Source organism: Prionailurus bengalensis, chromosome B2, assembly GCF_016509475.1.
Source record: "Prionailurus bengalensis isolate Pbe53 chromosome B2, Fcat_Pben_1.1_paternal_pri, whole genome shotgun sequence".
Classification (NCBI taxonomy): domain Eukaryota; kingdom Metazoa; phylum Chordata; class Mammalia; order Carnivora; family Felidae; genus Prionailurus; species Prionailurus bengalensis.
In genome coordinates, this window is record NC_057349.1 from 107348660 (window position 1) to 107374596 (window position 25937).

A 25937-nucleotide genomic window follows, 5' to 3' on the forward strand; every position below is an offset into this window, starting at 1 on the left:
AATGAACACTCTCCAATCCAAAAATCCAGAAGCTAAAAAATCAGTGTCCTGGAGCTTTGCTCGTTTCAATGTGATCTTATTCTGGCTTTAGAAATGGATTCCAGCCCCAAAAGTCAGAGGCAATTAAGATGCAAACATGTTGCAATTTTTGTAGAGAACTTGTTCATACAGCCTGAGGCAACAGAAACAAACTACCTGGCTCTTCACACATCCTGGTGACGCCAGATCCTATTGCTAAATCTAGGTGGTCACCTGCTAGGCCTGTAGCTGTACTTGTGGAAGGAGAAGACACATTGGAGGCTTACCCCACTGCAGGGGCTTCACTCTCTCCACACAGGGCTTTGTCTTCCAGAATCAGGCCCCCATTCATATACTCACTTGGTCTGCTCTAACTATTGAGAGATGTAATCATAGCAAAGGTGAAAAGATTGAGAGATGGCAGGACTCGATTTGTCTTGCCAGCTACTTCACCTGCTAGCTACTTCCAAAGGGAAATATGTGCACAGAACAGAAATAAATGCTCATTTCCAGTTTCTCCTTTTTTAAATAACCCTAATTCCAAATCCCAGGTTATGTCCCTAATGAGCTAGACAAGATCCCCATAGAGGACTCCTTTCATTTACACATTTAAGCCTAAAGGTAGCCTATAACCCAAGAAAGTTGGTAGACTCCTACAACCTTCCTCCAGGGTCTTACCTACCCATCATGTTGATGCCCACAAAAGGCTGAAAGAGGCACTAAGGGAAAAAAATGCCAACTAGCTAGAGAGAAGTCCATTTGTAGAATGCTTAGAGCAGAGCTGGTGTAGGCCACAGGTCTCAGACCTTCCCAGGGAATCTGCACAAATCCCCTAACTATCTTACTAAGCACATGGAAGGAAAATAAATGATACAAGAGATGGAATCCCTAGAGAATAATAAGTGACACTTTTCATCATTTTATCCCAGGAAATGATCTTGAAAAGGACCACTCCATGGTGGGATTCCATATAACGAGGGATGAAACACTATGGGAAGATGTGAGCTTCCCCTTGTCAACAATTTCTCAACAATACTCTTCTCTTTTTTCTAATACTTGATTTCCCTGCAGTTTTTGAAGCATCAGCTCAAGTCCTGTATCCTTTAATAAGGCTTCCAAGACCACCCAAATTCACGGGAGTCTATCTTTTCTTTATATCCAGTACCTTCATTTCCTTACCACTATTCATTCCTGTAAATCAGTAAATGTTCACCTGGTTAAAAATGGGGGTCTTGACAACAATTTTGGCAAGCTGGCTTAGGATGTTAGAGAGCCTAGAAAAGTAGCTGAAGATATAAAAGCACAGTAACATACAAAAGTATGGATTAAAAGGTGAAATTAGAATAGAATTTAAGAAAAACAAACTAAATGTCTGACCAATAATAGGGAAATATGGTGAGGAACTCTATTTCACTTGATATTCTATTCCAGACGTTGGCAAACTATGGCCTGCAGACCCAATATGGCTGCTGCTGGTCTTTGTAAATAGTTTTACTGGAGCACTGCTATGCCCCTTTGTGTATGTGTAGTGTACAGCTGCTTTCCTACTACAACAACAAAGTTGAGTAATTACGGAAGAGACCTTAGTAGTGACTCCTGTTGTGATGTACACTTGACAAGTCATCTTTTAAAAAAATTTTTTTAGGGGCGCCTGGGTGGCTCAGCCAGTTAAGCATCTGACTTCGGCTCAGGTCGCGATCTCGCGGTCCATGAGTTCGAGCCCCGCGTCGGGCTCTGTGCTGACAGCTCAGAACCTGGAGCCTGCTTCTGATTCTGTGTCTCCCTCTCTCTCTGACCCTCTCCCCATTCATGCTCTGTCTCTCTCTGTCTCAAACATAAAACATTAAAAAAAAATTAAAAAAAATTTTTTAAATGTTTATTCATTTTTTAAAGACAGAGAGATACAGAGCACAAGCAGGGGTCGGGATCGTGGGGACACAGAATCTGAAGCAGGCTCCAGGCTCCGAGCTGTCAGCACAGAGCCCCACACAGGGCTCAAACTCATGAACTGTGAGATCATGACCTGAGCCGAAGTCAGACTCTGGACCGACTGAGCCCCGCAGGCGCTCCGCACTTGACAACTCATCAGCCAAAGTTGGCAGCCAAAAATAAAAAATATTTGCACTAGCTTTGTTTACCCTCTAATAAATAGTCCAGGGTTCTTACCACTACAGCTTCTTAAGACATTAAGAAAACCAATTATTTGATTCTGAAAGTATAAATATAAAAGAAATACAATATTATACTGGCCATATAATAGTATCTTCCAAGACAGCAATGTTAAAATAAAGTTTCTAAAATCTTAAAAAACAACAATAACAAACTAATAGTGTCTTTAAATAGCCATTTAAAATACACCACTATAAATGAGAATGCTATATATGAATTTTCAACTTGACATTAACAAGATATCCCCTGACTGTTCACTTTTCTACATAATTACAAAGGTAACCATTTTAAAGTACCTTTCTCTGGTTAATTACTCTTTCTCAGACCAAAGAAATAGAAATATTCTATGTTCTTTGAACACACAGAAAATATGACTTGAAGTAACAGAACTGATCCAAACTGGATTTCTCATTCTACGTAAAATAACTTAATTTCTCCAATTTCTTCAAGTTTCTCAATATTAAATAGAGATCATATTTATTCTATCCTAGTGACATCATTATTATAAGATCAACCTATCATTGACATTTAAAAAAATGATACTATATAAATATTTTTCAAAAAATATAAAGCACTATGAGATGATAAATCTTTTTTTATTCATTGTATCATTTATTTATGGAGAAAATGGGAATAGCTTTAAAATTTGTCTTTAATGTTTATTTATTTATTTATTTATTTATTTATTGAGACACAGAGGACAGAGCACCACAAGATAGAGTAGGGCAGAGAGAGAGGGAGTCACAGAATCTGAAGCAGGCTCTAGGTTCTGAGCTGTCAGCACAGAGCCCGACGCAGGGCTCAAACTCACAAACTGTGAGATCATGACCTAAGCCAAAGTCGGACATTTAACCGAGGCTGCATTTAACCTGAGCCCCCCAGGTGCCCGAGAATAACTTTAAAAGAAACTTTGGTGAGTGATCATAATCACCCATAAAGTTGGCTATTATTTTCCACATGGGAAAAGGAAACTCTCTAATATCTCTTTTCATAAAGTATTTTTAAAGACATTAAGAGCCATTTGCAGTTTTTCAGGGACTATAAGCACTCAGAGAATGGGAGAGCACAATTATTACCACAATTTCATGTAATTTCGCAGCTCCAGCTTATGCCAACAATGCACGATTTAACTACATATTCCAGGATGAAAAAGGAATAGTCAGTAATTTTTACTTTTTCTATGAAGAAGATTTTCAAATAATCTTACCCACTAATAAAATGAGAATAAGTCTAGATCTACTCTTTAAAATGCTACTTAAGTAACAACAAACAGTCTCTGAAATAGTTCTTGTTGTTGGCTGCTATAGACTGTATTGTGTCCCTCTCCTTCCCCCAACAAAATTCATCTAACTGAATGAAGCCCTAACTGCCAATATAATGGTATTTGAAGATGGGGCCTTCGGGAGATAATTAAGTTTAGACAAGATCATGAGGGTGGTGCCCTCATGATGGGATCAGTGCCTACATAAGAGACATCAGTGAGCTTGCTTCCTCACTCTCTTTTCCACTGAAAATACTTTCAGTATTTCTAAACCTTCTATAATGAATGTATGTTACTATTATAGTCAGAAAACATTAAGCCCTTTTAAAAGATTAACACTAACAATATTAAAAAAAGAATATTCAAAATGCCTTCATTTTAGGAAAAAAACAATCAAAATTCAAAAAGAAAATTAAAGGAACATTCATTAATTACCAACAGGCACTCTGAAAGTTTCCTTTAAAATCACTCAATAAAACATTTATAAAAATCACACTTAAATATTTTAAAGAATTTTACTTATGAAGTAATTTTACTTATGAAAAAGATCACATATTTTGAGAAAAAGTTTAAAAATCTAGTTACTTAGTTAAAATTTGATAACATATGGTTATAACATAATGGTCAATTCCTACTTCATTTATTCTTCCGTTCAGCAAAAATATATTGCACACCTGCTATGTGCCAAGGTCTATAACTGGCAGAGTAAACACAACTGTAAGCTGGATGCACATACATGGTATCTATTCTCATGCAACTTGGTGGAGACCAATCTTAAACAAATATTTACTCCATTAGTCAAATAAAATTTTGATAAGTTACACAAAGGAGAATAAAGACAAAATGAGTTTTTGCAAGGGATGGGAGTGACAGTGGTAATGTAGGGGTTTCCCCTTATTCTCAATGAAATGCTTACTTTATCTCAACCAGAATCTCTTCATTTAGTCAAAATGTTATGGATAAAGTAGAGAGAGAGAATTGTGAGCTGAAGGCTAAGAGTAGAAGGCACAGAAATGGAAAGCACAGGATTCTGTGAGGGGAAAAATGGGTTCCAGAGCTACAAAGGTAGACATGCAACACACTGCAGAGGTACTTGCATTGTAGCTGTTGCTCTGGATGGGATCCAGAAGGGAGAAACTAATTAGAAAGAGTGAAAAAGACTGAGGACAGGCCTTGGGCAGGGTTCAGGGGCAGCAGGGAGGATGAGGACCCACAGACAGAGGCAACATGCTGGACAGATGAGTAAGAGTGGAATGGAGGCAGAGCATCAAGGTCTAAGATGAACAATACATCTTGTCAAAGGCTGAATAAAAATCAAGAAAAATGAAGACTCAAAGACCCTGAATTCAGAATCTAAATCTCAGAAGTAGGTCTTTGAGAGCACATTTGGTAGAGTGGTGAGGGCAGAGCTGGAAGAAAAATGGCAAACGTGGGTGAGTGGATGGTAAGTGAATGGAGGCAGTCCATTAGTAGAGAAAAGCTCCAAGAAATGGTGGTAAAAGAAAGGAAACAACTAGGGACAACTAGGATAATGGCTTAGGAGGCAGCAAAGTCCAGGGAGAGTACTTTTCTTAAAAGAGAGATTGAAAATGTGACCCAGAAAGGGTCAATTGTAGAACCGAAGTCATGAAGAAAGTCTGAGGCTGGGCTTGCCTGACACAGTGGAAAGACTGGTGCTGGCTGACAGTAGGAAAAAGTCCTCCCAAGAGAGCAAGGCTGAAGACTGAGATCTTTAGGTAAAGAGGGAAGATGGACAACTCCTGTCTGACTGAGTCATAGTTCTCCTTAATAGGGAGATGAAATTATCCTCACAGAGTGCAGTGGGGGTGCTCTTCTCCACTGGACACAAACAATGCTCCTAATGTTAGCTGGTGAGGCCAGCCCCAGCCTTCTCAGCATGTCCCACTGAAGACAACCTCAGACACACAGCAACCATGTGCAGACCCTTCTCATCACTACTCCTCCAGATGTTTCCCAGCCAATCTCAATCTTTAGTTTTTGCTTATTTGAAATTTCTGGGAACTTGTTCACTTTCCCTTTCTTATCAATGTCAGAGACACATAGACTAATAGCAGAGAGAGAAAGAGAGAGAGAGAGAGAGAAGGAGGGAGGAAGTGTGGATTTACCCTCAAGTACACAAGTACTATATGAGGCACAAGGGAACTTACAAAGTAATAAAGGAACAATCTCAGATTCAATATTTTTTTTAAAAAGATCCTGTACAAGGAAGAATAAAATATATTTTTATTATTAAACACTCAGTCCTTCTAATTGAGCTACTCACCAAAAGGTTACTTTGGGCCTTAAAGCACCAAACTTAAAGAATATTGAAAAGAGACACTCTAACTTCTCAAAAATAGTGGGTTATTGACCTCTGCCATGTAGGTTCTATTCTATCTGTTCTAGAGCAATAACACAGACCATTGCTTTAAACCATAACTTATATTCAATAGTACTCGCATACCAGTCTTCTAAGTAAAATTTTCACATATTATCAAATAACATTGATGAGCTCTAGGTGGCTTACCTAGGGAATCTAATGTTTCTATGAAATGGTTCACCTTTTTGGAGTCGGTATAGTATTAGCATACTTGCTACATAAGAGCATGTTAATAAAATGTGTTTAAAACGTTTTCTTAGAATCTTGAGCTCACCTCCTCCAGGACATTATTGATATAGCAGCTACATATGTGCAACTAACTCTGAAAACTGGCAGAACAAACCTTCCACAACTAATCTTAGAGAGGAAGCCACATTGAAAAGGGTAGGAGGGGCATAGACATGACTGGGAACCAAACTCCCTGTGAAACTAACCACAAACAGGAGGGACATCATAAGCACAAAGAAGCAAGAGGATAGACCCCACACCAGGCAGCCTAGGCACTAGGGACCTGAACTAGGAATACAAGTCCCCATAACATCTGGCTTTGAAAACCAATAAGCCTTAACTCTGAGAGTTTTAAAAATCAGTGGGGTTAACTCTAGGAAATCTGAAAGGTAGTAGAAAACTGAGTCCCCACTCTTAAAGAGCCAGCATAATAATTAACTCAACCAAAGACACAGGACCTAGGATGTATGTGAAGATTTATTTACTAATCTTAGAATGTGCACTGGAACAGCAGGAATATTCAGATATCTCCAGGAATAATAGTGCTGACAGGCACCATTTCTCTTCCCCTCCCCAGCCTAGATAGCTGGACACTTGATGGAGCCAGAGCTCACACTCTCCATCTATGTTGCTAGCACTACATTCTCCTGTGAATACACCTTAGCAGGCATCCTCCAAAGCAGCTTCTGTCCCACCACTTCCTGCAAACAGCCCCAGCAGGGACATGTGCCACTCCAAACTGACTCTTGCCCAGAGGAGAAGGTGAGATAACCCAGATCCAGCAGTTGACCCTTTTAGCTGGCTGCACAGGGAGCAAGCCCTGTTATTCTATGCACCTGTAGTTATGGCAGAGCGGCTGACTGCAGATAAATAGCCTGACCCCAACCTCGCCCACCAATGAGCCCTAGGCAACCTCAGAGAGACCTCTCAACAGTGCAGGGAGCAAACCCTGCCCAGTACGCCCACAGGAGGAAAAGCAGGTCAGTGCAGCCAGCTCGGCTGCAGGCAAATACGGCTCAGTCACAATAGCAGGGGGAACGTAGCCCACACAGGAGATACCCAGTGGAACACCTGGTTCTGGTCACCAGGGGGTAATGCATTACTGGACAACACAGGACCTCTTTTACATAAAGCCACTACTTTCAACACCAGGAGGTGTAGCTGACCTCTCTAATACACAGAAACACAGAGAGTAAGACAAAATGAGGAGACAGAGGAATACTTTCCAAATAAAAGAATAAGACAAAATCACAGTATAAGACCTAAGTGAAATGGAGATAAGCAATAGGCCTGATAAAGAATTCAAAATAATTGCCATAACAATATTCAGTGGATTTGAGAAAAGAGTGGAGAATCTCAGTGACAACTTCAACAAAAAGAAAATATAAAAAAGAACCTGTCAGAGAGAAAGAATTCAGTAACTGAAAAAATACACCGGAGGGAAAAAGCGGCAGACTAGAGGAGGCACAAGAATGGATCCACGGTCTGGAAGACAGGGTATGGGAAAAATCAAGCTGAACAGCAAAAACAAAAAAGAATGATAAAAAATGAAAACAGGGTAAAGGAACTCAGTGACAACATCAAGCATACTAACATTCACTTTACAGGGATCCCAAAAGGAGAAGAGAGAAAGAAGGGGTAAAAAAAATCTATTTGAAGAAACAATAGCTGAAAATACCCTAACTGGGGGAAGGAAACATTTAGGTCCAGGAAGTACAGAGAGCCCCTAACAAGAGGAACCCAAGGAGGTCCACTTAAAATGGCAAAAGGTAATAATAAAGAGAGAATTTTAAAGCAACAAAAGAAAACAGTTACATACAAGAGCAATCCCAAAGGCTATCAGCTGATTTTTCAGCAGAAACTTTGCAGGCCAGAAGGGAGTAGCAAATTCAAAGTGCTGAAAGGAAAAAAACCTGCAACCAAGAATACTCTACCCAGCAAAGTTATCATTCAGAATAGAAGGAGAGATAAAGAATTTCCCAAACAAAAGTTAAAGGAAACCATCACCACTAAGGCAGCCTTACAACAAACATTACAGGGTATTACTTGACTGGAAAGAAAGGGCCATAACTAGAATAAAATTATAAACGGGAAAAACCTCACAGGTAAAAGCAAACACAGAGGAAAGGTAGTAGATGAATCACTTATAAAGCCAGTATGAAGTTTAAAACACAAAAGTAGTAAAATCAGTTATGTCTACAAAAATTAGTCAAGGGATACAAAAAGTAGAAAGATGTAAAATATGACATCATATATATAAAATGTGGACAGTGGGTAGTAAAAATTTAGAATGTGTTCAAACTTAAGAGACCATGAACTTAACACAGACTGCTATATGCATAACATGTTATATACAAACCTAACGGTAACCTCAAACCAAAATCTGGTAGTAGGACATGCAAAAAACAAAGAGAAAAGAATCCAAGTGTATCACTAAAGAAAGCCAACAAACCATGAGATAATAGAGCTAGATAAGAAAGGAATACAGAAGAACTATAAAAACAACCACACAGGGTACCTGGATGGCTCGGTTGGTTAAGCATCCAACTCTTGCTTTCAGCTCAGGTCATGATCCCAGAGTTCTGGGATCAAGCCCAGATGGGGCTCCATACTAAGTGTGGAGCCTGCTTGTCTCTTTCCCTCTCCCTCTCCCCATTTGTAAGTATGTGCGTGCCACACGTGTGCTCTCTCTCAAATAAAAACACAAACAAAAAACCAGAAAACAATTAACAAAATGGCAGTAAGTACATACCTATCAATAATCACTTTAAATGTAAATAGACAAAATGCTTCAATCAAAAGACATAGGGTGACTGAATAAAAAAAAAAAAAAAAAAAAGACCCATCTATATGCTGTTAACAAGAGACTCACTTCAGACCTAAAGAAATATACAGACCTAAAGTGAAGGGACAGAAAAACATACATCATGCAAATGGAAGCAAACAAAACAAAACAAAACAAAAAGGTGGAAATACTTATTTCAGGCAAAATAGACTTTAAAACAAAGACCGAAGCAAGAGACAAAGAACGGCATTACATAATGATTAAGAGATTAATCCAACAAGAGGATATGTCTATGCCTAAGAAGGGCATTACATAATGATTAAGAGATTAATCCAACAAGAGGATATGTCTATGGACCTGAGATAAGAGTATCTAAATACATAAAGCAATTATTAATAGACATAAAGGTAGAAATTGACAGTAATACAATTAATAGTAGGGATGGTACATTTACATCAATGGATAAATCATCTAGATAGAAAATCAATAAGGAAACAGTGCCTTTGTTTTCTTTTTCTAATTTTTTTTTTTTTTTAAGTAGGCCTCACACCCAATGTGGAGCCCAAACTCACAACCCTGAGATCAAGACTTGAGCAGAGATCAAGAGTCGGACACTTAACCGACTGAGCCACCCAGATGCCCTGGGAAACAGTGCCTTTGAATGACACATTATAACAGATGGACCTAACAGATTAATGTATAGAACATTCCACCCTAAACAGAAGAATACACATTCTTTTCAAGTGCACCTGGAACATTCTTCAAGATAGATCACATGTTAGGCAATAAAACAAGCTTCAATAAATTTAAAAAAAGTGAAATCCCATTAAGCATCTTTTCCAACCACAAAGGTATGAAACTAGAAATAAATTACAAGAAAAAAAAACTGGAAAGAACACAAACATATGAAAGCTAAACAACATGCTACTTAACAACCAATGAGTCAACCAACAAATCAAAGAGGAAACCAAAAAAAACCAAAAACCAAAAAACCCAAAACATGGAAACACACGAAAATGAAAACACAATGGTACAAAATCTTTGGTATGCAGCAAAAGTAGTTCTAAGAAGGAAGTTTATTTTTTTTAAGTTTATTTATTTATTTTGAGAGAGAGAGGGGGAGAGAGAGAGAGAGAGAGAGAGAGAGAGAGAATGTACATGAACATGGAGAGGGGCAGAGAGAAAGAGAGAGAGAGAGAATCCCGAGCAGGCTCCATACTGTCAGTGAGGAGGCCAATGTGGACCTCAATGTCACCAACTGTGACCTGAGCCAAAATCAAGAGTCAGCTGCTTAATGAACTGAGCCACCCAGGCGTGCCCCATAAGAGGGAAGTTTATAACATTACAGGCCTACTTTAAGAAACAAATCTCAAATAAATAACCTAACCTTACATGTAAAAAGAAGAAACACAAAGGCCAAAGCTAGGAGAAGAAAGGAAATAACAAAGATTAAAGCAGAAATAAATGAAATAGAAACTAAGAAAAATAGAAAAGATCAATGAAAACAAGAGCCAGTTCTTTGAAAAGATCAACAAAATTGCCAAACTTGTAGCCAGCCTCATCAAGAAAAAAAGATAAATAGATAAAATAAGTCAGATACAAAGGAAGAGAGGTAACAACCAACACCGAAGAAATACAAAGGACTGCAAAAGAATATTATAAAAAAGTATATGCCAACAAACTGGACAATCTGGAAGAAATGGATAAATTCCTAGAAACATACAATCTTCCAAAACTGAATCAGAAAAAAACAGAAAATCTGAACTGACCAATTACTAGTAACAAAATTGAATTGGTAACTAAAAATTTTCCAACAAACAAAAGTCCAGGACCAGAAAGCTTCACAGGTAAATTTTACCAAACATTTACAAAAGAGTTAATACCTATTCTTCTCAAACTATTCCAAAAAAATAGAAAAGGAAGAAAAAGTTCCAAATTTATTCTAAGAAGACAGCATTACTTTGATAGCAACACCAGTACAAAAGAAGAAAACTACAGGCCAATAGCTTTGATGAACATAGATGCAAATGTCTTCAAGAAAATATTAGCAAACAAAATTCAACAATACACTAAAAAAATCATAAACAATGATCAAGTGAGATTTATTCCAAGATGTAAAAGTGGTTCAACATTTGCAAAAGTGATCAATGTGATATATCACATTAGCAAGAGGAAGAATAGAAACCATATGATCATCTCAATAAATGCTGATAAAGCATTTGACAAAATTTAATATGCATTCATGATTAAAAAAAAAAAACTCTCAACAAAGCAGGTTCAGAGGGAATATACCTCAACAGAATAAAGGCTATATATGACAATTCCACAGCTAACATCATACTCAATGGTGAAAAACTGAGAACTTGTCCTTTAAATCAATAAAAGGACGTCCACACTCATCACTTTTATTCAACATAATACTGGAAGTCCTAGTCACAGCAATCAGATGAGAAAAAGAAGTAAAAGGCATCCAGATTGATAAGGAAGAAATAAAACTGTCACTATTTGCAGATGACATGATACTACCCATAGAGATAAGACCAAAAGCCTACTAGAACTAAAATATGCATTCAGTAAAGTTGCAGGATACAAAATTAATACACAGAAATCTGTTGCATTTCTATATACTAATCACAAAGTAGCTGAAACAAAAATTAAGAAAACAATCCCATTTACAATTGTGCCAACAAGGATAACATACCCAGGAGTAAATTTAACCAAGAAGGTAAAAGGCCTATATTCTGAAAACTGTTCAGACACTGCTAAGTGAACTTGAAGATGATATAAACAAATGGGAAAGTATACTATGATCATGGGTTGGAAGAATATCATCAAAATGTCCATAGTACCCAAAGCAATCTACAGATTCTATACAATACCTATCAAAATACCAATAAGTATTTTTCACAAAACCAGAACAAATAATACTAAAATTTGTATAATACAAACAAAAGATCCCAAATAACCAGGGCAATTTTGAGAATGAAGAACAAAGATGGAGGTATCACCATCCCAGATTTTATGATACACTCAAAGCTGCAGTAATCAAACCAGTATGGGTCTGGCACAAAAACAGGCTTGTAGACTAATGAAACAGGATAGAGATCCCAGAAATAAACCCATACCTATATGGTCAATTAGTATAAGACAAAGGAGGCAAGAATACACAGTGGGAAAAGACAGTCTCTTCAACAAATGGTGCAGGGAAAACTGGACAGCTTCATGTAAAACAATGAAACTAGACCACTTTCTTATACCATATACAAAAATAAACTCAAAATGCATTAAAGACTTAAATGTAATAATGAAACCACCAGATTTCTAAAAGAAAACATGCAGTAATCTCTTGAACATCAACCTTAGCAATGTACTTATAAATATATGTTCTCAGGAAAGGAAAACAAAACAAAAATAAACTATTGGCATTATACCAAAATTAACAACTTTTGCACAGAAAAGGAAACCATCAACAAAACAAAAACATAACCTACCAAATGGGAGAAGATATTTGAAATGACCTATCTGAAAGGGGTTAATAACCAAAATACATGAAGAACTTATACAATTCAGCACCAAAAAACAAACAATCCAATTAAAAAATGAGCAGAGGACCTGAATGGACATTTCTTCAAATAAGACATACTGATGGCCAAGACACAGAAAAGATGCTCAACATCATTTGAATCCTCAGGGAAATGCAAGCCAAAACCACAATGAGATATCACTTTAAACCAGTCAGAATGGCTAGTATTAAAAAGACAAAAAATAAGTGTTGGTGAGGATGTGGAGAAAAGAGAATACTTGTACACTCTTCGTGGGACCGTAAATTGGTGCAGCCACTGTGGAAAACAGTACAGAGGTTCCTCAAAAAATTAAAAATAGAAATTACATATGATCCTTTAATTCTACTATTGGGTATTTACCTGAAGAAAACAAAAACACTAATTTGAAAAGATATATGTACCCATATATTTACTGCAGCATTATTTACAACAGCCAATATACATAAGCAATACAAGTATCCACTGATAGACAAATGAATAAATAAGATGTGATATATACACACAATGGAATATTACTCAGTGATAAAAATGATTAAGATCTTAAGATCTTGCCATCTGTAACAAGAATGGACCTAGTGGGTATTGTGCTAAAGTAGTTATACTATATGATTTCACTTAAATGTGCAATCTAAAAAACAAATGAGGGCACTTGGGTGGTTCAGTTGGTAGAGCATGCGACTCTTGATCTCAGTATTGTAGGTTGAGGCCTATGTTCGGTGTATATTACTTAAAAAAATTAAATCTTAATAAAAAAATAGTAAGAAACAAATGAATGAACAAACAAAAAACAGACTCAATACAGACAACAAACTAAACTGGTGGCTGCCAGAGAGGGAAGAATGTTAGGTGGACAGACAAAATAGATACAGGGGATTAAGAGGTACAAACTTACAGGCATAAAATAAATAAGTCATGGAGATGTAAAGTACAGCATAGGGAATATAGTCAGTAATATTATAATAATATTGTATGGTAACAGATGGTTAACTACACTTGTGGTGGGCACTGAATAACGTATAGAATTGTTGAATCCGAATGTTGTACACCTGAAACCAATATAACATCATCATGTTAATTATACTTCAATTTAAAAAACTTTTTCTTTTAGAGGTGATGAAATTGCACAAATCCTTCCATATTTTCTGACCTATTCTGTTGGTAATCAATAATAGCATGTATTTTTGCAACCTAGATAACAGGATTAATCATTGCAATGTAAGAAAACAAACAGTTTAAAAATAAATTCTAGGTTTCTAGAACTCAATTAAAGAGCTCGTCCCAAGTAGCTCCACACTAGCAAAATGGACACAAGGGAAAATAACAATTAGGAAGTCACAAATGAGCATGCATCCTAAAGAAAAGCAAGCAAGAGGCAAAACCCACAGGACATCACTTAGCGTAAAACAAATGTGTGAAAGAGAAAACCCCTCTTTCAGCACTAAGCATGTGCACTCACGTATGTGTGCATACACACACACACACACACACACACACACACACACACCATACATTTTCTTTTCTTGAACCATCTTGAAATAAATTGCAGATATCAGGACTAATCACCCTTAAATACTTTAGTATATATTTCCCCAAATCAAAGACAACAGCATTATCACACCCAAGAAATTTAACCTAATGAAACACACAGCTTGTATTCAAGTTTACCAAATTATTCCAATAGTGAAATTTATAGCAGCCTTTCTCTACGGATGCAGATTCAATCAAGGATCCCACATTGTACTGAGCTTATTACTTTAATATACAGAAGTCAAAATACAAAGAAGACAAAAAACAAAACCAAGCCTTTTTTCCCCCCCATGGCATTGACTTTTTTAACAGACCAGGCTAAGGTTGTCTTGCAGAATAAATACGAGAAACTTTTGGGGAACCTGAATGGCTCAGTCAGTTAAGTCTTGACTCTTGGTTTTGGCTCAGTTCATAATTTCACCATTTGGGAGCTCAAGCCCTGCATCGGGCTCTTGTGCTAACAGCACAGAGCCTGCCTGGGATTCCGTCTCCCTCTTTCTCTCTGCCCATCCCCTGCTTGCGCTCTCTCGCTCTCTCTCTCTCTCAAAAAGAAATAAACATATGATAAAGACTTTCATACAATTACATCAAGTTCCTCTTTGTGGAAATTTTATGTTGTGTTTTCTCAACCCATCCTGTTAGATTTTATGGTAACTAATGCCACAATACAAGGGCACATTTGTCAGTCTCCTTTTTGTTCCTCCACCCTCTTCCAATGCAATCTCCCTTTTTGAGGATGTCCTACTCACAGTTTAAAGGCCATTTAGAAAGGAGGAAAATAATTACAAAACAAATTTAATTTTGTTTACAAACGGTTGAGTCCCTAAGATAAAGCATCTTACCTATATGTGGCAAGCCGTTCAAGGGGGCTTGTGTGAATAATAGCTACTCCCGTGGGCTCCTTGTCCTTTCTTTTCCTGAGTAGAATTTGTAAACCAAAGGCCAGGCTTGAATTACTCAAAACAGTGGAGGGGATTTTTCTAAGAGTCTGTGAGAGTGGTGAAGAGATAAACAGGCTGGGTATTTAGAGAGGATCTTAACATGAGATGTTATATGATATAATTGATATGCAATATATATATTGAGATGCAATATACAATGTGATGCAAACCCTCTTTTTAAAAAAAATTTTAAAAGTTTATTCATTTATTTTGAGACAGAGACAGCACAAGTGGGGGAGGAGCAGAGAAAGAGAGAGAGAGAGAGAGAGAGAGAGAGAGAGAGAGAGAGAGAGAAGAATCCCAAGCAGGCTCCATACTGTCAGCATGGAGCACAATATGGGGCTCAAACTCACGAAACTGTGAGATATGAGCCAAAACCAAGAGTCACACGCTTAACTGACTGAGCCACCCAGGATTCTTAAGATGCAAACTCTCTTATTCCATCTTCTCACAAAATATTCTGCCACACAGCATTTGCCACTAATGACTATAGAACTAGGGAAATACACTGAAGTAGTAGAGTTCAAGGTGAGCGGAAAGGGAAGAGATGCTATCTATTCAAGAGTAGTTTTGGTGCTGGGAATCAATTACTTCCATTTTTTCCTTTTTGGTCCAGGTTCCTTTGTTTTAAGTTAGAAAGAAAAATAAAAAACAAAGGCTATTCTTCATACATTATGTAATCAAATTAATTCCAGCAAAGACTTATGTCCAAATGAAACATTTATAAGGCAGTTAGCAAAAAAAGCTCATTTGGATTTATTTAAGCCAAGGGCACTATAAAACCCTAATTTAAAAAGAGCTTTAGAACCCAACTGCTTTGAGAAAGAATTACTTTTAGAGATATGTTTGTTCTCTATGATATCTGTAATTATTGTTGGAAAAGTCTTTTGAAAAATATTTATAAAGTCTAGAAACAGTAGACATATTTTTCTCTATGGTAATGTAGAATATATCTATTTCCGCAGGAGATTTAACCTGACTTCTGAAATAGCAAATAGCAACTCTAACAACCCACTGTAAGGTTTATTACTTAGGGTTTGTGCAATGGGATCTGTGCTACTGAACAAGAACAAAAAAAAAAAATTAAAAATCAACAGACTCTTACTGAATATCTTGCTATATGCTCAGTACATTTTTTATATGTATTCTGGCAAAGAAATGTATATGTGTTCCTACTTAATCCTAAATAGAACTACTTAAAATAAAGCATACATAAAATAATGGCAGACAATTTTAGATAATATGTATTCAGTGTCAAGCTACAGAGTATAGAATACCACGTACAGCAGGAGTAGTTTTGGGGGGAGGAGTTTCACTACATGAAGGCTGCAGTAAATGGGAAGAAAGCAGCCCAAGTTAAGGTACAAGACAGGAATGAGGGTAGCTCATACCACGGCAGGTATGGTCAGATCCTGAAGAGAGAGAATGGTGAGTGGTAGGGAAAGCCAGTTAAAGTTAAAAATAAAAAGTTCCTGGTGATTAGTTTTCTCCCTGAAATTTAATTGGGAAATAGGTCTCTCCAGTAAACTTAGATTTAGAATCTATACATAATTTTCTGTTTCTATGTTCACTATAGTGCTGGACAATGGTTCCAAGACATACTTTTTTTCCCACACACTTAAACATCTAAGTTGGGATGAATCTTGCAATCAATTTGCATCACAGTTGGACAGTACATTTTTTGCCCCCTTAGTGGTACATAAAAACAATAATGCATCTTAAAAATCAACCATTACTATGAACTGAGAGCACTATGAAGCCATTAGGAAGAATGGATGAGGGGGGGAAAAGTGTTTTATGTTTAAAGTAGAACATGATCAACTTGCAACTCTATAAAAAGTTGCAAATTCTTACTTCTTACTCACAAGAAACAGAAATGACCAGAAGATCTACAGCAGGAAGGGGTAGGAACATATCTAAATTGAGTCCTTACAGAAAGTGAAGAGTTGACAACAGAGAGACCAGAGGATAGAAAGCAAATGTAGAAATGATAAATTATTTTTCAGAGTAGAAGTTGAAAACTTCTCCAGAGCAGAGGTCTGGAAAGCATGGGGTAAAATCATGGTATGATGATAGGGAGGTTGTTTCCAAGTTTGTCAAGAGCAGTTAAATCCCCAAGTCATCACTTGGATCAAGCAAACAGTTAAGTCATTTCTATACTGGTACAAAATAGAAGGGAATTGGGAAAAGTGAGCTAGAACAGCTCCAGACTGGGGAACACTGGGCACAAAAGAGGGCAGGGATGAGGCATAAAAAATCTAACAACCCATCGACTGGAAGACAATATTTACAAAAGACATACCTGATGAAGAAGATGGTTATCCAAAATATACAGAGAACTCATAACAGTAAGAAAATGAATAACCTGATTAAAAAATGGGCAAGGGGCACCTGGGTAGCTCAGTCTGTTAAGCATCTGACTCTTGGTTTTCGCTCAGGTCATGACCTCACAAACCATGAGGTCAAGCCTCGAGTCAGGCTCTGCACTGACAGCACAAGACTGCTTGGGACTCTCTCGCGTGCTCTTTCTCTGACCCTCCCTCCCTCTCTTTCTCTCTCTCAAAATAAATAAATGAACTCAAAAAAATAAGCAAAAGATCTGAACAGACACCTCACCAAAGATATGCAGGAAGTAAATAAGCATATGAAAAGATGCTCAACATCACATGACATTTGGTAATTGCAAATTAAATGACATACCACTGCAAACCTGTTAAAATGGCCAAAATCCAGAAAACTAATAACAACAAATGCTGGTGCGAATGTGGATCAATAGGAACTCTTCACTGATTGCTGGCAGGAATGCAATATCGTATGGCCACTTTAAAAGACAGTATAGACTTCATATAAACTTAGTATCACTTAGTATAAGCTTGGTATAACTAAGGTTTAGTACAGACTTGTGCAATCACAACATTGCACACCTGAAACTAATGTAGCACTGTGTGTCAACTATATTAAAAAAATAATTTAGCAGTTTCTTACAAAACTAAACATGCTCTTAACATGATCTAGCAACCTTGCTCTTCAATATTTACCCAAATGAGTTAAAAATATGTCCACACAAAAACTTACACACGTTATGTTTATAGCAGCTTTATTTATAACTGCCAAAATTTGGAAGCAACCAATTAATACTTCCGTAAGTGAATGGATAAACTGGTGTATACCCAGACAGGGGGATACTACTCAGTGTTAAAAGGAAATAAGCTATCAAACCATGAAAAGGCATGGAAGAACTTTAGATGCATATACCTAAGTAAAAGAAGCGAATCTGAAAAGGATACATAGGACATTCTGGAAAAGGCAAAACTATGGAGACAGTAAAAAGGTCAGTGGTTGCCAGGGAGAAGTGGCAGATGAACAGACAGAGCACAGGGGATTTTTAAGTCAGTGGAAGGATTCTGTATGATACTGTAATGATAGATACACGTCATTACACATTTGTCAAAATCTAAAGAATGCACAACACCAAGAGTTACATTTACCTACTGTAAACTCTGGAATCTTAAGTAATTATGATGTGTCAGTGCAGGTTCATCAGTATAACAAATGTACCACCCTAGTGCAGGATATTTATAGTGGGGGGTGCTGTGTCTTGTATAGGAATGGGGTACATGGGAATTCTGTACTTTCCACTCAGTTTTTCTGAGAACCTAAAAATTTCTAAAATATAAAATCTATTAAAGACAAAATCCGCATCCTGAAAAAGGAGTCCCAGTTTCCCTGTCCTTCCCAGATTTCAAATGCCAGGAGTCAGACTTACAGGTCCCTGGCAACAGATTAAAGAATCCTCTGGAGGGGCATCTGGGTGGCTCAGTTGGTTAAGCATCTGACTCTTGGTTTCGGCCCAGGTTCCGATCTCACAGTTGTGAGGTTAAGCCCAGTGTCAGGCTCCTCGCTGAGCATGGAACCTGGTTGGAATTCTCTCTCTCTCCTCTCTCTCCCCCCTGCTCTCTCTCTTAAAACAAACAAACATTTAAAAAAATTAAAAAAGAAAAAAATCCTCTGGAGAACACAAACCACTCAAAGAAAAGTCATACTGACATTGGGTGTGTTCAATTTAAAAAAAAAAAAATATATATATATATATATATATATATCATCTGAAGGACTTCCAGTTTCCAAGTAGGATATAGAAAGATAGAAGGAGCAATGTACACAGTAACAAAAAATACCAAACACCTACAAAATCACAAGTTTTCCTGAACCTTTTAGACAGCTGAGGTCACTCTAACAACACTCTCATAGTTTTCATCACACGAATGCAGAAAAAAAAAGTCCTTTTTTGTGACCTTCGAAGTTGTACCTGATCTGGTCCCTACTCCTAACCTAAGCCTAAAGCCAAATGAATCAACAAATATACCCCCAGAGACAATAGAGGAAGCAGCACAAGCTGAGACCAGTACTACACAGGCTGTGTTGAGAGGCACAGGGTGCAAAACTCATGAGGAATTTGAATTTCTATGTGCGTTTTCTTAAAGAAAGTACCCCCAGCATAATGAATCAATCAAAAGCCAAGGTACCAGTACCTTCTAAGGAGTTCAATAAATATGCCTTTCTTTGTAAGTAATGGGAGAAGTGAAGGCTTTTAAGCAGAAAAATAACTTGATCTTTCATTTTAGAAAGTAAAGTTCTCACTGCACTGTGAAAGATACATTAGATGGGGTAAGACTAAAAAACAGCCAAAATGTATCAAAATAACCTGAGGTTCCTAACATAAACTTTGGCAGGGAGAGATGAGACCTGATTGTTTAGAGGTATTTAGGAAATCATACACAGCAAGGGAATCTGGTGTCTGATTCAAAGTGGAAGGAGAGATACCTCTCCCAGTTTTCAGTCTGTCAGGGAGGTTATGTACCTCTATAAATTTCATTCTATCTTCAACCAGGGTTCATTCATACCTGACGAGTTACTGGGGACTTGTATAGTGCCTACTGAGATTACTCACACGTCCCACCCCTCTACCACCCACCCTTACCCCCAGACAGTGACCTGCTGTTTCAAATAGACCTGGGCTGATAGAACTCAGGAGCCTCTGACTCCCAAGTCTACAGTTCTGTTCTTTGCTTCTATCTTCCCAGAAGACCAGGCACTTCTAAAAATGCATCATCCCAAATTTCTGTAGCCTTCTCTTGGGCTATTTGTGCTTAATCCTTTTTTGGCCCCATAACCAAGAGGATATTACGCTCCCATAAATAACATTTTTTTAAATGTATTTTTCATTTTTATTTTTGAGAGAGAGAGAGCACACAGCCGCAAGCAGAGGAGTGAGGGGGGGGAGAGGGGGAGGGGGAGAGAGTGAGAGTGAGAGAGAGAGAGAGGGGAATATCTTAAGCAAGCTCCATGCTCAGTGCGGAGCCCAACAAAGGGCTCAATCCCATGACCCTGGGATCATGACCTGAGCCAAAACCAAGAGTTGCATGCTCAACTGACTAAACCACCCAGGTGCCCCAACTTTTTTTAAGAGAGAAAGCATATGCACAGACAAGTGGGGGAGGGACAGAGAGAAAGACAGAGAATCCAAAGCAGGCTCCAGGCTGTCAGCACAAAAACCCATGAACTGTGAGATCATGACCTGAGCTGAAGTCTGATGCTCAACCGACAAAGCCACCCAGGCGCCCCTCATTTGATCACTACGGTAGACATTCTTACTTTGATCTAGGGATAGGATGCAATCAAGAATCACCAAGTGGCCTTTTAAAACTACACACTCATTCCCCTCTCCCTTTCTGACAGGTACCAACACACTCACCAAGGGGTGGGATTGAGTGGAAACAAGATTAAGAACCACTTACTGCTTTCCTAACCTGTTTTATAAGAATAAGATTCAGATATATAACAGTAGTGTCCCAAATTGAATTCTAAGAGAAGTTACTCTGTGGTTTTTGAAATATCTTCTCTGTTGTTTCCTATGGTGATAAACATTTTCAGGTCTCAATCTACTTCTCAGCAGGAACTACACATAGTTTAATGAGATGAATATTATGATGCTCTCCCTACTGTGAAAATCTCAGTGCCATTCTGAGAGGATCTGAAGTTAAGAAAGGTAATGAAATTTTAGGAAAGAGCTTTAGTGCTGTCAATATTCAAATTGTTTAGAGAAAAAAAATTAGCATTTAATTTAGTGACCAAAAACAAACAAAAAAACACCTACTCCTTTACTAACCCATGCATCTTTACTTTTGTAACAGAATTTTTTACTTTTTTTAACGTTTATTTATTTTTGTGACAGAGACAGAGCATGAGTGGGGGAAGACCAGAGACAGAGGGAGACACAGAATCTGAAACAGGCTTCAGGCTCTGAGCTGTCAGCACAGAACCCGACATGGGGCTCAAACTCATGAACTCGGAGATCATGACCTGAGTCGAAGTTGGATGCTTAACCAACTGAGCCACCCTGGGGCCCCTTATTTTACTTTTTGTTTGTTTATTTTTGAGAGAGAGAGAGAGAGCACACATGAGGGGGAGGGGGGGGGGAGGGGGGAGAGCACACATGAGGAGGAAGAGGGAGAGGGGGAGAGGGGGAGAGACGGAGAGAGGGAGAGAGAGAGAGAATATCTCAAGCAGACTCCATGCCCAGCGTGGAGCTGGACACGGGGCTTGATCTTACAAAAGTGAGATCATGACCTGAGCTGAAATCAAGAGTTAAAGAATGCTCAACCAACTGGGCCATCCAGATGCCCCTAACATAATTTTTTTAAGAAAATACTGTATGTAACCCTGAAAGGGAAACTAAGCTAAATGAGTGAATTACAACAAAATAAAGCATGCTAGCTTTCCAACTGCATGCAATAATCCAGATTTTCCCAAAATGGGGCACAGAAGATGACTTTAAGGAATCAATACATTTACTTTAATGGTCACTAAAAGTAGCTCATCAAACCTGTGAAGTCATACGTTTTGTTTTAGGCAAGATTAAAGCAGGAGGAATTCATACAGACTTCTCATAGGCCCTATGTTCAAAAATGGATGGGGCGCCTGGGTGGCTCAGTCGGTTAGGCGTCCGACTTCATCTCAGGTCACGATCTCACGGTCCGTGAGTTCGAGCCCCACGTGGGCTCTGGGCTGATGGCTCAGAGCCTGGAGCCTGCTTCCGATTCTGTGTTTCCCTCTCTCTCTGCCCCTCCCCCGTTCATGCTCTGTCTCTCTCTGTCTCAAAAATAAATAAACGTTAAAAAAAAATTAAAAAAAAAAAAAGGTCTTGTTGAGCCCTGAGTAACTAAACATTGTGACTTTTTTTTAAAACAACTGCTTTGAGATATAATTCATATACCATAAAATTTACCCCTTTAAAGTATACAATTCAATTGCTTTGAGTGCATTCACAAGGTTTTACAACCATTACCACCATCTAATTCCAGAACATCTTCATCACCTTAAAAAAAAACCCATAACCATTAGTTATTCCCACTCCCCACTGGCCCCTGTCAACAACTAATTTACTTTATGTCTCTATGGATTTGCCCATTCTGAATACTTCAGAGAAATGAAATTATACAATATGTGTCCTTCTGTGTTGGGCTTATTTCACTTAAATGTTTTCAAGTTCTATGTGTGTTTTAGATGTGTGTTCCCATCTTTTTATGGCCAAGCCACATTTTGTTCCCCAGTATCAGTTGATGGACATTTGGGTTGTTTCCACTTTTTAGTGAAAATAAGTAATGTTGCTATGAAAATCCATGTACAAGTTTCTGTGTGGACATATTTTCAATTTTCTTGGGTATATACCTAAGAATAGAATTGATGGATCATATGGTAACTCTACATTAGCCTACTGAGAAACTGAAAAACTATTTTCCAAAGTGGTTGCATCATTTTATAATCCCATAATATATAAGGCTCTGATTTCTCCACATCTTTGCCAACACTTTCCTATTTTTGTAAATTATTATACCTGTCTTAGTGTGTGATCTCATTGTAGTTTTGATTTGCATTTCCCTAATGACTAGTGATGGCAACTAATTCTTTGTTAAATATGCATGGTACAGATTAACATATCTCTAGTGTCAAATCACATACATTTCTTTGGGCATTATGACATGATTTTTTTTTTAATTTCTTAAATGTTTGTTTATTTTTTGAGAGAGAGTGAGAGACAGAGCATGATTGGGGCGGGGTGGGTGGAGAGAGAGAAGGAAACACAGAATCTGAAGCAGGCTCCAGGCTCTGAGCTGTCAGCACAGAGCCCGATGTGGGGTTCAAACTCACAAACCATGAGATTATGACCTGAGCTGAAGTCGGATGCTTAATTGACTGAGCCACCCAAGCACGCCTATGACATGCTTTTTTATCCTCTGCTACTGTCTGGAGTGAGTGTGGTTATTATGAGTTCCTCCCTCCCTTTCAGCTCCTGTCTTGGTAACCTCCCCAAAAGCCATGCTCTTTGTCTATTAGCCTGTTCTCTTCTTTCTCCTACGAAGCCTATACTCTCCACTTCATCTCTGAGGCCTGGTCCTCATCAGGTTCCTGCTCCTCATCCGGTTCCTGCTCCCACCTGGACAACACATACTTAGCTTTCCTTCACACAGCCTTGCCCTCATCACAGCAGCCTCTGTCAGCCCTACCTCTGTAAACTTCAGCTTTTCCCTCTCTCTCAATTCCCTCTTCTGTCTCCCACTCTCACATTCCACACTTCCAAAGTCCTTCCTAATTTTTCATTCTCCCTTTGACTCCAACCTCCTCTCTGCCCCTCCAATCCTCTCCATGCTCCTCCTTCCTAATATGCCTAGGCTACAAGCCCTCCAGACCTACTCCTTCACCTATGGTTTGTCCTGGCACTATTAAATGTTGTCCCATTCTCTTTCTCTATTCCTCAGTTTGTCACTGTAGTCTGCAGTCTGTCTGCCATTTAATTTGTGAGTAAAAGCAATGACAGAAGAAAACCTTTCCAACTGAAGAGCTGTGATTGTGAATTTTATGTGTCAGCTTGACTGGAACATGGGGTTTCCCAGGTGTATGGTCAGACATTATTCTGGGTGTCTGTGAGGGGGTTTCACCATGACTTTAACATTTGAATCTGTGGGCTGAGTAAAGCAAACTGCCTCATCAATCAAAGTGAAGATCCAAATAGAACAAAAAAGGCTGAGTAAAAGGGAACTGCTTTGTCCATTTCAACTGGAACATTGGTCTTTCCTGCCATGGGGCTGGAACTACATCATCAATTCTCCTGGGTCTCCCACTAGCCGACGAAAGATATTGGGTCTTCCCAGCCTCCATAACCACATGAGCCAATGGGTCCTAACAAATACTTATGCTTCCTAACACACATTGCTACGGCATATTTAAAATCTTAAGAGTTTATATGAGCAAAACCTAATTCAAATTGGGCAGTGCCAAACCAAATGTGGTTAACAGAGCATTCCACTGACAGAAGCTAGTGATGACTTTGATAGAGAAGAGGTGGAAGCAAAGTAAGGACATTATCCGATTGGCTACAGCTTAAACTCTAGTTGGCTCTTTGTGATTGGTTTTCTGTGTGTTTAGATTTCATAACCTTGACATTTACAGGCTTAGATTTTGGTTTGCTTACATAGAGTGTATACATATATGCAGACTCACACGCACACATACACTCTATGGGCTGTTTCTCTGGAGAACCTGACTAATACAGATGTTTAAGCCATAGAACCCCTTAACTCACAAATAGGAAGATAAGCAAAAGTCATGGAGAGGAATTTAGACTTGGTCCAGTGAACAAAAAAGAGAAAATGACTATTTGTGCGGGGGTTACGTTTATTAATAGTACAATAGACTAAACAAGACAAATTGAAATAGGGACAAAAGTCAAGAGACTACAAAAATAAGGTCTACATGGATTCCTGCCTGGGGAAATGCAAATGAAATGAAATACCAAAGAAACAAAAATGCAAGAAAAAAGAAATAGAAAATTTAATTCCAAAGTTCCACTCTAAAAGGAGAGTAGGGTCAGACAGAAATGCTATAGTTAAGAAAGGAAACTAGGTTTTTGGTTTATTTCTTTATTCTTTGGCATGTGGGAGAGGTCTGATGGAGAAGATGATTAATTCAATTTTGGACATGTGGCATTTGAGGTGATGGCAGACATCCAGGTACAGATGACAATCTTAAAAGATGAAATGGACAGAAGCTTCCTAAAATTAATTTAGGCTTCTACCATCCCACAGCAACATTTTACACTCACCAGAATATATCCCTTGTCTTATTCAAGGGCATCACTTGGCATTGGACACCAAAGTAACTGGTTAATGAACCCTGGTTCTATGATGCAGTTAGTTTCAGTTCTATCACTAAAATCTTCAAATATCTCCCAAACTAATGTTATTCATATGATCTACTAAGAACTTCCTTCCTCTCCAAAGTGATGTAAATTTGAGCACTCACACATGCTGGTCATTTACATTGTGATAAAAGGAAGCCAAGAGACAAAAACTATCATAAATACTCAGGATTCAAACCACAAGATCACTAAAATCCCCTTAAATCCTCCTAGAAATAGGACTACGTCCTATGTAGGTCTGGTCTGAAGGGCACGTACCAGTGTGCTAAAGATTTTGATTTCTTTCTTCCTGACACAGCCCCTACATCTGTCACCATATGCCCCTCTCTTAAAGGGGCTAAGAGGATAGAAACAAGAGCTTAGTCAGAGGGAGAACTTCTTTCCACAATATGGTTAAAAATTAATGTAGCATAACTTGAAACCGGTGAACGCTGTTGCCCCAATATACACATACACTATTATCGCTGAACCAAAGATCCAAAATCTCTAAGATCTCAAATCCAACATCTCAAAAAGTCTTAAAATTATGGTCCTCTTGCTTACTGTCCCAAGAGGCAGAAGATGACAAGTGGTTAAGCAGTGACAATATTCAAAGTACACACCATTACATAGTGTAAGCTCTAACTTTCTGCTATGCTTATAATAAAAAAGCTTTTCTTATTACCATATATTACCATAAATCTAATAATGCCTTTTTAAAATGCTGTGGGAAAGTGTCTCTGCTAATCTGAGGATTCTCGATTTGTGTTCAAATGGCAGGAAGAGCTCTTTCCTAATAATTTATATTAGGTAACCATCTCTCTTATT

General features: G+C 38.1%; 1 protein-coding gene across 6 annotated transcripts in view; it reads right to left on the reverse strand.

Moving 5' to 3' along the window:
* FAM184A (family with sequence similarity 184 member A) overlaps window positions 1–25937 on the reverse strand; it is a 130435-nt gene that overhangs the window by 84420 nt on the left and 20078 nt on the right. The gene's annotated exons all lie outside the window — the stretch shown is intronic.